Here is a 13062-nt window from a genome sequence, read left to right as displayed (position 1 = left end):
CCTGTGTTCTGGAAGTTAAGGGAACAACTTCAATAAATGTGTCTCAGAGTAATTCCATGGAATAATTCTGAAGTGGAGACGTTCAAGTGACCCTTCAGATTTCTCCAGGAAAGAATGCATGGTTGCTAGGAAACCAGTAATAGGTGTTAACCACACCTAGCATGAAAATGTTCCCAACCTAAAGCACTGTAATTATATTCAGAAGATTTTTAGCTGCTCTTCCATTATCTTTTTAAAAAGTCAATTTGACAAATATTTATGGAACTTGCACATTAAAGGAACTTGCAAGCCACAGATCTGACTGTCATTCAACTTAAAAGCCTCCAAACCCCCTCCAACACACATAAACACAAGATACCAACAAAGCTGCCTAAGGTGACCTCCAAAGCCAGCCTTGCTTTATACTTCCTCTGGCCTCACCTGGCCATTGATCTGTCCCTGCACTGTACCCTCTTGGGTCTTCCTGAAATCCCACCCTGGTCCGGTCAGCACAATGTCCTGCCATTCTTCGAAGCCCGGTTTAAAAAGTCCTATTTACTTTAGGCAGAATGCTTTACTCATTTCTGCTCATTGAAGATTTGAGGTGGGCATCCATTCATTTAAGAAACACGTTGTGTCCACCATGGACCAAGCCCATCATGTTTCCCTTCTTTTTTTTAATGGACACAACAGGTACCAGTTCTCTGCCTGCCTCTATCCTTTAGATTTTCCCATTGGTGACAGAACTATAGCAGCTGGTAATTATTTTATTTCACAAATTATGGTCCTGACTTAATAAGTACAGTTGAAAATTTTACCATTGAAAATGCAGCTAGTAATTATTCTAGAGTTGGGGTTTTTCCCATTTTGTATGCCTTGTATAGAGCTGTTATGTGTACATATGCTTAGCACAGGAATGGGAGATGCCCTACTATAATCAGACTTTGTTCAAGTTTTATTAAATTAAGACATTCCCCCAACGGCTTCTTCTCACAGGAACAAGCATTGTTTGAAGCTCTGTGGTATCAAAAAGCTCATTCCTAAGGAAATAAATGGCTTCTCTGATAACATAAACAAACCACCAATTAACTGCCATCAAACCTGGATTATTATGATAACCAGCTTCTGTTTTTCTTTTGACACACGATTACGAACTCACTGTAAATCTCTGGGCATAGACAGGGGCTGGTTTCTGCAGCTTGTACACGTCCCTGCTGCCATGGAGACAGATGTCTATGATGGTGCCTCCGATTGGGGGATGTCTTCCCTTCCTTCACAAACGTTCCCTGAGCTGGAGTGATTTCACAGCCTGATCCTAAGTTATGATCAGTTATATTGACAGGGTCCCATCAGAAAAGCAGAAACCAATTTAGATGTTTTGGAGGGAAATTAATACAGAGGTTCATTGTTAGGGATTTAAAAAGTGAAGATAAATAGGTACACAACAGTGAGAAGCTATAAAGGCTCAAAGATCACAGGGAAAAGAGGGTGTTAACAGAGCCCAGATTCTGCATCTCCAGACAGTCCTGGATCTACTAACTGAGACACAACTCAAAGTACAGAGAAGAGATGGAAAGTACTGTTTTTTCTGCCTCTAGGAGTCATCCTGTAAGCATGGTTGCCCTGACTTGTGGGGTCTTTGCTAGGCTGCTAAATCCTGTATTCAATGCTCCCATATTGATAATTTCTCCATTGCTGGACGTTACGCTCCAACGTCATCCATCCAGCACCCTCAGAGTCCAATCCCTACCGACTTTCCCAGCTCCTCCTGAAACATACTGGCTAAATCCTGCAGTTCTTTCAGCAAAATAGTCCCTTAGCAAGCTTTGCACTTCCTCTTCTGGATTATATGGAGACCTGACCCTAGTTATTGGTGATGAAAAGAGGGGTTATATCTGGGGATGGGGTCCTCCCCTTTACCCCCTCCAATCATGCAAAGAATTTGAGGAGTGCTGTTTCCTAAGATAGCAGATGAGAGCAGGGGAGGGGCCAGGAATTGGTCTGACAGAAAACAGAGCTAGCTCCAAGGAACATGATCTATGCCTTTGAACCCTGGAGGTGAAGCTCTGGCTCCCCAGCACACACCTCCTCATAAACCTGTCTCCAGAAAGCCAGGGCCAGAGGGGTTCTGTGATCAGTGCTCTCTCCTCTCCATGAAGGCTGGCCAACTTTGGGGGAAAGATAAATCCAAGTTTTGTTTTTCTAATTAAGTTTTAAAATAATTTCCAAGATAGAAATGAATAGCCCTGCGTGACGATCAGTTTCCATACTCAGATTTCAAGTGGTTTTCCAGAGTTTATCTCCAATTAATAAGTGTCTTTGTTTTTAACATTTAAAATTAAAATATCTGTTCATAAACATGCATCTCAGTCCTATTTTTTGCCACTTTTATTCCATAAGGGGTTTTCTTGGTTTGGCAGAACTTTCAGCTTAGCAAATATAAATGCTCTTGTTTAAACTGGAAGAAAACTCTTAGTGAACTACAGGATTATTTTGCATGGCTGAGTCTCAGTTGTCTAAAAGTCATTTGCCCAAAACATTTAACAGGTATTCCTGAAAAAAATCTGTTGATGGTGGGAAGATCTGAACAATTTAGTGCAATAAGAATATATAAAGAAACACTGAGAATCAGGCAGAATAACATAGAAAATTCGTATTTCTATTCACAATGAAAAAGGACTATAAAAATCACATTTTTACTTTTGGAAACTATAGTCTTGAGAAAATTTTTTCAGTGCTGGTGATTGAACCCAGAGCCTTGCATGTGCTAAGTAAGTGCTTTATCACTGACCTATACTCCTGACTCCAAAGTGTTATCTACATTGAAGCCACAATATTCAACTTTTGCACTATTTTGCAGCCATTTTTTTATTTAAAAAAAAATACATGCTCATAAATGTTTGGAAAATGAGGAAGAATATATATTTTTAAAACTTGGACTGAGGGTGTAGCTCCATGGAAGAGCACTTGTATGAAGAAGGCCCTGAGTTTGATCCCCAGCACAGCAAACAAACAAACAAACAAACATAAAACCCCCAAATCTTGTAGCAAAACATTTAGTAACAACCTCTGTTTATATTTCTTTCTTTCTTAAAATTTCTTACATACATGGCAATATGGAAGGCATTACATTCATAATTATCCATTCACAGAACAATTTTTTCGTAACTCTCCATATAAAGTATGTTCACGCCAAATTATACCATTATTCATGAGCTCTGTTATTTTTTTGCATACAATTCTTAATACACCTATATACCACCATTTATCGTATCTCTGTTTGTATATAAGGTATGTTGACAACAAATTCACATCTTGATACATGTATTTTGTATAATGATCATGCATATCTTTTCTTTGTGTGTGTGTGTGTGCTTACCTTCCAAGTGATCAGGCTTCTATCCTGATTTTTATCACTTGTCATTTTATTTTGAGGATTTCTCCATACTAAAATTTTATCCAATTAAGAAAAATCCACTTAATTGGCTCAAAATATTGCATTGTATGAAAGTACTTATAATTTGTTAAATTATTTCCCTTTCGTTAGACATTTAGGAGCCACATTTATGCCTTGACAAGACAATCTGAAAAGATTTTTTTTTTTTTTGTCTTTAAAAAGGAAGTCACATTATCCTGTAAGAAGTTGGCATTTCCTCTTCTCAGCCTCTGGTTCTCCTCTTTGCTGTCTTTGGTTTTATATTAACTTCATTTGAAGCTTCTTCTTTTGTTATATTGAAGAATAGGAGTGAGAAAAGAAGCTTCCACCTAAGGAACTTTGACCAAAGAAATGGCAATGAATGATTATTAAAATGATGATTTTAAAGAAGATAAGCTTTGTTCTTATTTACAAATTGTAGGTCACTGCTGTTATGAATTTTTTTTTTTTTTTTTGGTAATGGAGATTATACCCAGAGGTGTTCTCCCACTGAACTACACCCCCAGACCTTTTTATTTTTTATTTTGAGACAGGATCTCATAAGTTGCGGCAGCTGACCTCAAACTTGCAAACCTCCTACTTCAGCCTCCCGAGTCACTGAGATTAGTGCACCACTGTGCTCTACTTATATTATTAAAAAATTACGGGCTAGGGATATAGCTCAGTTGGTAGAGTGCTTGCCTCACATGCACAAGGCCCTGGGTTCAGTCCCCAGCACCATAAATAAATAAATAAATAAATATTAGCCAGGCACTGCGGTTCGAGCCTGTAATCCCAGCAACTCAGGAGACTGAAGCAGGAAGTTTGCAAGTTTGAGGCCAGCTGCAGCAACTTCGTGAGACTCTCAGCAACTTAGCAAGACTCTATCTCAAAATAAAAATGGAAAAAGACTGGGCAGGTAGCTCAGTGGTAGAATACCCCTGGGTTCAATCTCTAGTACCACCCTCAACAGAAAAAGAAAAAAGAAACAATATATAGTTTTAGATACCATGGTGTGAATCAGGATTCTCCAGGGAGATGGTGCCAGTAGGATATACGGAGCGAGATAGATAAGGGGGAAGCTGGTTAGGGGCTTGGCTCGCTCCATTCTGGAGGCTGACAAGTCCCCATACAGGTATCTCATGTGCACACCGGAGACCCTGAGATGCCAAAACTGAAAACCTGCAGAATCAGGAAAGTCAATGGCCAAAGCCCTGAGAACAGGGACCAGTGGTGTATAGGTGCTGGAGTTCAAAGGCCAGAGAGCCTGACGTTCTGATGTTCAGGGTCAGGAAGAGAAGGATGTCCCAGCTCCAGGAGAGAGACCTTGCTCTTCCTTTGCCTTTTTGTTCTCTTCAGGTCCCCACCTCACCTTGAGGGCCCATCTTCCCCATTCAGTCCACCAACTCAGTCTCCTGTGGAAACACCCTCACAGACTCCCCTAAAAATAATGCTTTCCCAGTTCTCTAGGTATGCTTAATCCAGTCAAATTGACACCTAAAATTAACCATCAGATTTATTTTTATTTTTACTGCTTGTTAATGGGGATTGAACCCAGCAGCACTTTACACTGAATACACCCCTAGACCTTTTTATTTTCGTTTTATTTTGAAACAAGATCTTGCTAAGTTGCTTAGGACCTCACTAAATTGCTGAGGCTGGCCTTGAACTTGTGATCCTCCTGCCTCATCCTCCTGAGTTGCTGCGATTACAGGTATATAATCCCAGTGACTATCAGATTTAGAAATCCCTGTTATGTGAGGGATGAATTAGGAATGCCAGAGAATACTGTGGTAGGTGTGTGTGTGTCTTGATTTACAGTGCTCATTCAGTTTTCCTCTTCCTTTTGTATTTTTCTAGAAGACATTAATGATTTGCAGTAGGATTGGCTCAGAGTTGTCTTCATAGCACTAAAAGCTGCCTTATTAAACACATGTAATGTTTTGGCTCTTTTTATACTGTAACATATGTGAAAATAATCAACAAAACCTAAGATCACTCTGAGGATTAACTGAGATGATACATAAAGAATTTAGCTTGAGGGCTGGGGATGTAGCTCAATTGGTAGAGTGCTTGCCTTGCATGCACATAGGCCCTGGGTTCAATTCCCAGCACCACAAAAAAAAAAAAAAAGAATTCCGCATTATCTTCACTTGAATAGGACCCTATAGCTCACAGAGAACTTTCACATACACTAGGATTTGTGGCTGCCACAACAACTCTGAGAGTTTGGCAATGATAAGGATCCTTTTTGTCTCCGTGAGCATGCATACCACAACTGAACTAGTGATCTATACTGGTCACGGATGGCCATTTAAACGGTCATGCTGGTCAGGGAAAACCATGATAGTGGTGAGAGCAGATGGAATGAAAGGACAGGGCCTAACAAATCGAAGTTTCCATCCTGACAGAGACAGAGGTTCCAGACTCCTCTGCTAATGAACTGTTTGCTTTGAGGCAATTTGCTTCAGTCACTGTCCGTGTTTGGCCAGCATCAGTAACACTGGGAATTCTAATGCACCTTACCATCTAGGGTTAATGTGAGAAAGGCAAAGGAAGATAGTCAAAATTGTATCTCTCTTTAGGAGGAAAAACTTCAGGAGAGGAAAGTATTCTGATAAGACTTTTCTAAACAACAGATTAACTTACTGATAAAATAGAAGGATCTAAGCATTCCTTTAGAGGACTTGCTAGGAGCATTTAAATCCCTTCCCTAGAGTGGAGTTAGGCTCCTCCTAACACAGATTAATACTCTTCTAACACACCCATCTAGCCGGGTGTGATAGGGCACACCTGTAATCCTAGCAACTCAGGAGGCTGAGGAAGGAGGATCACAAGTTGAAGGTCAGTCTTGGCAACTTAGTGAGGCCTTTTCTCCAAAAAGAAAACAAAACAACAACAACAACAAAAAAAGTAAGTTTTTTAAAAAAGGACTGGGGAAGTAGCTCACTGGCAAATCGCCCCTGGGTTCAATCCCCAGTACTGCAAAAACAAACAAACAAACAAACAAAAAAGAGCCACAAACACCCATCTAGAAAGGAGTTGGAGGGGAGTTGCATTTGGGAACAAATTTTAAAAAGGAAGGCTATAATTCAGTGCAAGAACTGACTCAAAATTGTATTCTGGGGTCATGATTCCCAGTACAAACTGAAGAGCTCGGAGATCTCAAAGTCAAGTTTAGCGTTTATGTGGCTCATCAATTCATTTTCAGAGAGCTCCCCCAAAGTCAGCAGTGTTAATCAAATCTAACCAGCAGGCAATCAAATAGCCAGCAGAGACATCCCCAAAGGAGGAAGCAGGAGGAAAGTAGGCCCTATCACTTGATTATCCTAATCATTTAAGAATCAGTCATGACAGAACCTATTGTTCTCATCTTCTGTAGCAGGTTAGCACTCCACCATTAACTGACTTAACGTGCGTCCCTCATTTTCAAAATGTTTCTGTGGACAAAACTGAAAAGCAGGCTCCTTGGGTTTGGTTGCATTAGGAACTGGGCTGGGAATGGTCTGTCCCTCAGTACATTAGCAGATTTACCTACCTTTCCACATCAGTAGGACAGGCAAGGAGCTAAACAGGAAGAAGGGTGGTTAAATCATGGACTCAGTTCCCAGCTTGGCAGAGGGCTTTTCAGGGGACACCGGGAGAGATAGATACAAAAATGGTGTTTGGGTGGTGTTGAACTCCAATTCTCTCCACCTGGGAGAAGATGTGGAAGCCAGTCACCTAATGCAGGTCACCAAACCAGCACAGGCAAATGGGAGTAGAAACATTATATGTGCAATCCAAACGCTCTGCCAAAAGTCTCCTTCTGCTGAAAACAGAGCATCTGATAAACTCTCGGCTTATCTTGGCATTTTTGTCCCAGAAGATAGAAGCAAGGAAAGCAGCTGCAAAACTGGATTTAAGTTTGGCAAACCATGGGCTGGGGTCGTGGCTCAGTGGTAGAGCGCTCGCCTAGCATGCATGAAGCACTGGGTTACGATCCTCAGCACCACATAAAAATAAATCAGTCAAATAAAGATATTGTGCCCATCTACTACTAGAAAACAAATATTTTTAAAAAAACAGTTTGGCAAACCAAGAGGAATGTGGGTGGTGTGGATGGGGGTCCCATTGTTTTGCCTTAATACTTGTTGGCTTAAAAAAGACAAGAGGGCTGGGGACAGGCTGGGCTCTGTGGTAGAGGGTCTAGCATGCATGAGACCCTGGGTTTAATCCCCAGGAACACACACACACACACACACATACACACACATACACACACACAGATATCAGAAAGTTTATCCCAAAGATAATGAAATAATGTCTGTGATTTTCTTAAATTATCTAGTGGTATAGGGAGAACAGAATTATGTATGAGTCGATGATTATTGAAATTAGGTGTTAGATCCATGGGGGTTCATTATAGTACTCTATTTGTACAGAGGTGTGACATTTCTCATGATAACAAAACAAAATAAAATAGCTTATGACTTATTCCAAGGCCAAAAAAAAAAAAAACCTCTCTAAAAGGAAGAATAGCTTAAAGATACGACCAACTTTCTAACCCACCAGTCAAAGCTCGAACAGTGTCCTTCAGTGAAAAAGTGTATGTGTTTCGGGATACGGGGTGGGGAAGCAGCATCTAAAACAGGTGACTTGACTGGGTGTGGAAATTCATGGGAACATTTTTTCTCATTCTGTTTACTGATGGTGATACCAGCTTTCAGTGGGAGGGGAGCCAGGGACACCAAAAGTCCTTCAAGGACATAGAATTGCTCCATCAAAGCCAGGAATGTCCCCAAATGAACAGCTCTAATGTGAAGAAACCAAAGTGCCAAAGTAGCCACTGGGGGAGTATTTCTATTGAGCTGTGGTCTGTGCATGGGAAGACAGCACAGTGAAGAGGGAAGGTACAGACCACAGGGAATAGCAATAAGTGGGTCATGAAAGCCCCAAACCAAAGACTAGAGGCTTGTCAAGGCTCAAGAATAAACACAATATGGAAAAGCCATAAGAACAGAATACTTGCAAATTTGAGAAAGAGGAGAGAATTTTCTATAATCCAGAAAAGCTTGTACAAACATGTTTTTTTTTAAAAAAAAAAAATAGAATTGGAGAGAAAAATGGGATGAGGATATATAGTCAGAAAACACTACCAGGAATTTATGTCCATATCCCCAGAAAGGCTGCGCTAGGACCACTTGACGGTAGAAGTCTCAACCCTTGCCTCAGACTCAGTGAACAATCTTGTCTCCACTCAGGAACATTTATGTTTAATCCTTTTAAAATTGGCATTATTTTGGAGCCACTACCAAAAAATGTTTTTATTTTTGTATTTGATTTCAAAATTCTGAAAGGTATTCATACTCGAAACTTGTTTTCCTAGAGATATATATATCATTATGTGTATTTATATATAATATATATTATATGTGTTTTTATATATTATACATATATAATAATAATACATATAAATATATATTATATATAAATACATATAAATATATATTATATATATAAGTACATATAAAATTTTGAAAGGTATTCATACTTAAAATTTGTTTTCTTGGAGATATATACATGTGTATTATATATATAATTATGTGTATTTATATATATAATATATATTTATATGCATAATATATATAATATACATAAATACATATATATTATATATAATATACACATAATAAGCACATGGGAAAATGTAATAAACCAAAGGCCAGACACTCCATCATGGGTAAGCAAGTCTGACATTTGGAAATAAGGCTCCTGTCTGGCCTCTTGCTATTGATCAGGTCCACTAGACCCTCTTCCACTGAGCCCAGCCTGTCCCCAGCCCTCTTGTCTTTTTTAAGCCAATAAGTATTAAGATGAAACAATCAGACCCCCATCCACACCACCATATTCCTCCTGGTTTGCCAATTTTTTTTAATATTTCTTTTTTAGTTGTAGATGGGCACAATACCTCTATTTGATTTATTTATTTGTTTTTATTAAAAACCTCAAGGAACTCATGGTCTGATTTGGAGAAACCAGACACACTAAAATAATCATTCCAAAGATGTCAAAAGACACCATAAGATTAAGTCCTAAATGAGTTGCACAGGTGGTAAATAGCATAAGTCAAAGCCAAGGAGAATAGCTGTGTCCTGGAATTGGCAGGGAAAAATAAAGAGGGTGCAAAAACAACACTCAAAGTGGAGCAGTTTCTGAAGAACTATAGAAAAAGAAAGGGTGCACTTGCAGAAGGTACAGAATTGGGGGAAGGAATGCAAATGAATGCAAGCCTCAGCCTTTGACCATGTCTTGATTTGGCACTTGACCTCTGACCAGCTTTCCTAGCTGATGGGTGCAGGCCCCTTGGCCCTCTGGACTTGCTTGGCCCTTGGGTTTTTCTGGGCTTTCAGCTTCCATAGTTCACCTGCTTCTGACTCATTGCTGCTCAGGTCCCTGGGTGTCAAATACTGTTCCCTGCCAGGCTCTGATCTGCCATCAGTGCATTGGCTTGCAATAATCAAATGTCAGTGGCTACACCTGGGCAAACAAGCCAGTTGTGCTCACAAGAAAGGGAATGAACACAGCCATTTTACATGGAGAGGAAACCAAATGTATGGGCTTTGGGTGTTTCTTGGGATCAGATCCAAGGAAAAATTTTGTTCCCATTTTTTTTCTTTTCTTCCTATGCTTTAATAAATTCCTTCTTAATTATTCATATTTTTTCTTTTTTAAAAATTGGTACCATACATAATAGAAAAATTTACCTAAATGCATTATGATGATAGACTGGAATAATTTTGAATAATACGCAGATGTTTGGTAATTGAAACCATAGCAATATATCTGGATTTTTTTAACTTAAAAAGCTTTAACCCATCAGCTCCACAAAAAGCCAGTAACTATGAATGGTGATACAAACTGTGATCAAAATAAGCTGATGTGTAATTCATGTCTATGTGGGGGTCATAATGAAAATCTAAACTAAATCATTACATGAACTCTAAATGCAATTTTTTAAAAGTGCATTTCATAGATCTTTTATATCTTAGTTAAGTTATTGCCAATTCACAGTCCAATAAATAAAGGCAATTATTTTTTTTGAAAATTAGAAACTGTGTTTCCTGCTAAAATGCCTAAGTAGACACAAATTGGGATGATAGTTGACTATATAATAAAAATGCATTAAAATACAATGCATGAGGTTGGAGGAAGAAAGGGCAAACAAAACATGATGCTGTTTCTTTACTGACCACCTCCGTCAACACCGTATTTGGCTTCTTGTGTTTGTGCTTATCTGAGATCATGTTGACACAGGCAGGAATGTTCTGAATTTTTGAAGGACGTGTGTGTGTGTGTGTGTGTGTGCGCATGCACATGTATCTAAGACTGTTTTTGTTGTGCTTATTGGCCCACATTTCTCTTAATGAAGAGCTTTTGATAAACTGTAAAAATTTCACAATATACAGACCCTTGATGACAACATGTTTTCCTTGGGAAAAGCAACTGGAGATACAAAACAGTTGGGGCTATTTAAGTTCTGCTTGCTCTGTAGAAAACAATGGAAGGGGTGTGTGTGGAAGACTGGAGAAGCTCTATGAAGACAGAGTCTTATAGACAATTTCTAGGAAAGCCACAGTTTGGATATATGGTGTTAGTGTATTATTAGTTTTTTTAATTATTTATTTTTTTAGTTGTAGATGGACAGCATGCCTTCACTTTGCCTTTGTGTATGTGTGTGTGTGTGTATGTGTGTGTGTTGCTGGGAATTGAACCCAGGGCCTTATGCACGTGAGGCAAGTACTCTACCAACTGAGCTATGTCCCCAGCCCTTATTTTGCTTATTTTTATGTGGTGCTAAGAATAGAACCCAGTACCTTAGCCTCACATGGGCTAAGCAAGTGCTCTGCCACTGAGCTACAGCCCCAGGCCTAGTGTTAGGTTTTTATCAAGATTGTATGTAGCTCTTTAGTCTGAGATTTCAATCTTATTCTGGTCCACAGTTTAATGACTCCAAATTACTAATACCAACATAATTGATTAAGAGATTTCCTCCGGACACCAGGCTGGAAGGAATGTTTTCCTCCCTCAGCATTCTGGTAGGACTTGAGATAGTGAATCTTGGTGTCTTCCACATCAATGGTTCTTCAAGTAGTCACTCCCATGTCTGATCTGTCGTTATGCTAAAAGCAGATCAAAGACAAATATTAAAAATGAATGATAGAGTTTAAGGCTTATTCAAACCTCAAGCACATAGAGTTTCACTCACTTAAAGCAAATACATTTCTTTCTTTCTAAAGTCTTATTTTGGTTTCTTAAAATTCTTCAGCTATGTTTAGAAAATATGTTGTCAACTCTTCTTTGCATGGTATTTGGATTCTAAAAAAACAAATTATAAATATACTGTTAATTTATATAGCATAAAATCACCCAAATAGGGCTGGGGTTGTGACTCAGTGGTAGAGAGCTTGCCTAGCATGTGTGAGGCACTGAATTTGATTCTAAGCACCGCATAAAAATAAATAAATAAATACAATTAAGGTCCATTGACAACCAAAAAAAAATATTTTAAAAACTCAAATAACTTTGAATATATATATAATGTATATATGTACATATAACTGATTTGTGACATCAGTCCCTGCTGGATGTGTCTCCTACAGTGACCGTCGCAAACAGGTCAACAAGCCCTGGCCAGGCTGGGAAAATACTCCCCACATGTGTTGTCTGAGTCCCAGCGGTTAGTACCATGGCCCCAACCCAGCCCACGGTGGCTTCTGGATCCCAGCCTACCAGATCTTTCCCATGGACAAGACTCCAAGGATGCCCCACAACACTGTATCAGCACTGGTTTAACTCCAAAACAATAACAACAACAAAAACCCTCAAGTAAACAAATCGTTTGATCAAATAAGCAGTCAAAAACCATTTTCCTTCATCTTCTCAACCACAATAAGAGCAGAAAGAACAGAAGCTCATTCAAGGTCTTCCCTTATCTCCATTCTCATGCCTCACGACTAATGTGTTTTTTTATTTTTTAAATATTTTTCTTAGTTGTAAGTTGGATACAATACCTTTATTTATTTATTTTTATATGGTGCTGAGGATTAAATCTAGTGCCTTGCATGTGCTAGGTGAGCACTCTACTGCTGATCCACAACCCCAGCCTTAATTTTTTTCAGTGCTCTAGAATTCTCAGTCCTCAAAAGACAATTTTTTTTTTTTTTTTTGGTACTGGGGATTGACCTCAGGGACACTCAATCACTGAGCCACATCCCCAGCCCTATTTTGTATTTTATTTAGAGAGAGGGTCTCACTGAGTTGCTTAGCACCTCACTTTTGCTGAGGCTGGCTTTGAATTGTGATCCTTCTGCCTCAGCCTCCCAAGCCGCAGGGATTACAGGCACGTGCCACCACACCAAGCAAAAGACAACCCTTAAAGCAAGGTTTGTTCCTTTCACTAATTCAGAACACTGGGGAACAGACCCCATACTTGCACCTTTTTCTCCAATACTCCTAATCCCATCTGAGAACTTTGCTGACACATAAGAACTTTTGTAGTCACAACATTTTTTTTTTTTCCTGTGTGCTAGGGATGGGACCCAGGGCCTTGCATATGCTAGTGCTGTCCCACTCAGCCCCAGCCCCAGCCTAACAGGTGGCTTTATTTTAATAAACATTATGTACAT

The 13062-nt window shown here is 39.3% G+C and overlaps 1 long non-coding RNA gene across 1 annotated transcript in view; it reads right to left on the bottom strand.

Moving 5' to 3' along the window:
* Nucleotides 1-2433: 2433 nt before the first annotated feature.
* LOC124085802 (uncharacterized) overlaps nucleotides 2434-13062 on the bottom strand; it is a 38416-nt gene continuing 27787 nt past the window's right edge. Inside the window, exons 2-3 of the long non-coding RNA XR_006849579.2 lie at nucleotides 11406-11556; nucleotides 2434-3752 (exon numbers count right to left, since the gene is read on the bottom strand). This is a non-coding gene — a long non-coding RNA (uncharacterized LOC124085802). The remainder of the gene's footprint in view (nucleotides 3753-11405; nucleotides 11557-13062) is intronic.

The sequence above is a fragment of the Marmota monax genome, unplaced genomic scaffold (genome assembly GCF_021218885.2).
Source record: "Marmota monax isolate L192 unplaced genomic scaffold, Marmota_monax_Labrador192_F-V1.1 WCK01_AAM20220418_F8-fsc00126, whole genome shotgun sequence".
Taxonomy (NCBI): domain Eukaryota; kingdom Metazoa; phylum Chordata; class Mammalia; order Rodentia; family Sciuridae; genus Marmota; species Marmota monax.
This window is presented reverse-complemented; position numbering and strand designations above follow the sequence as displayed.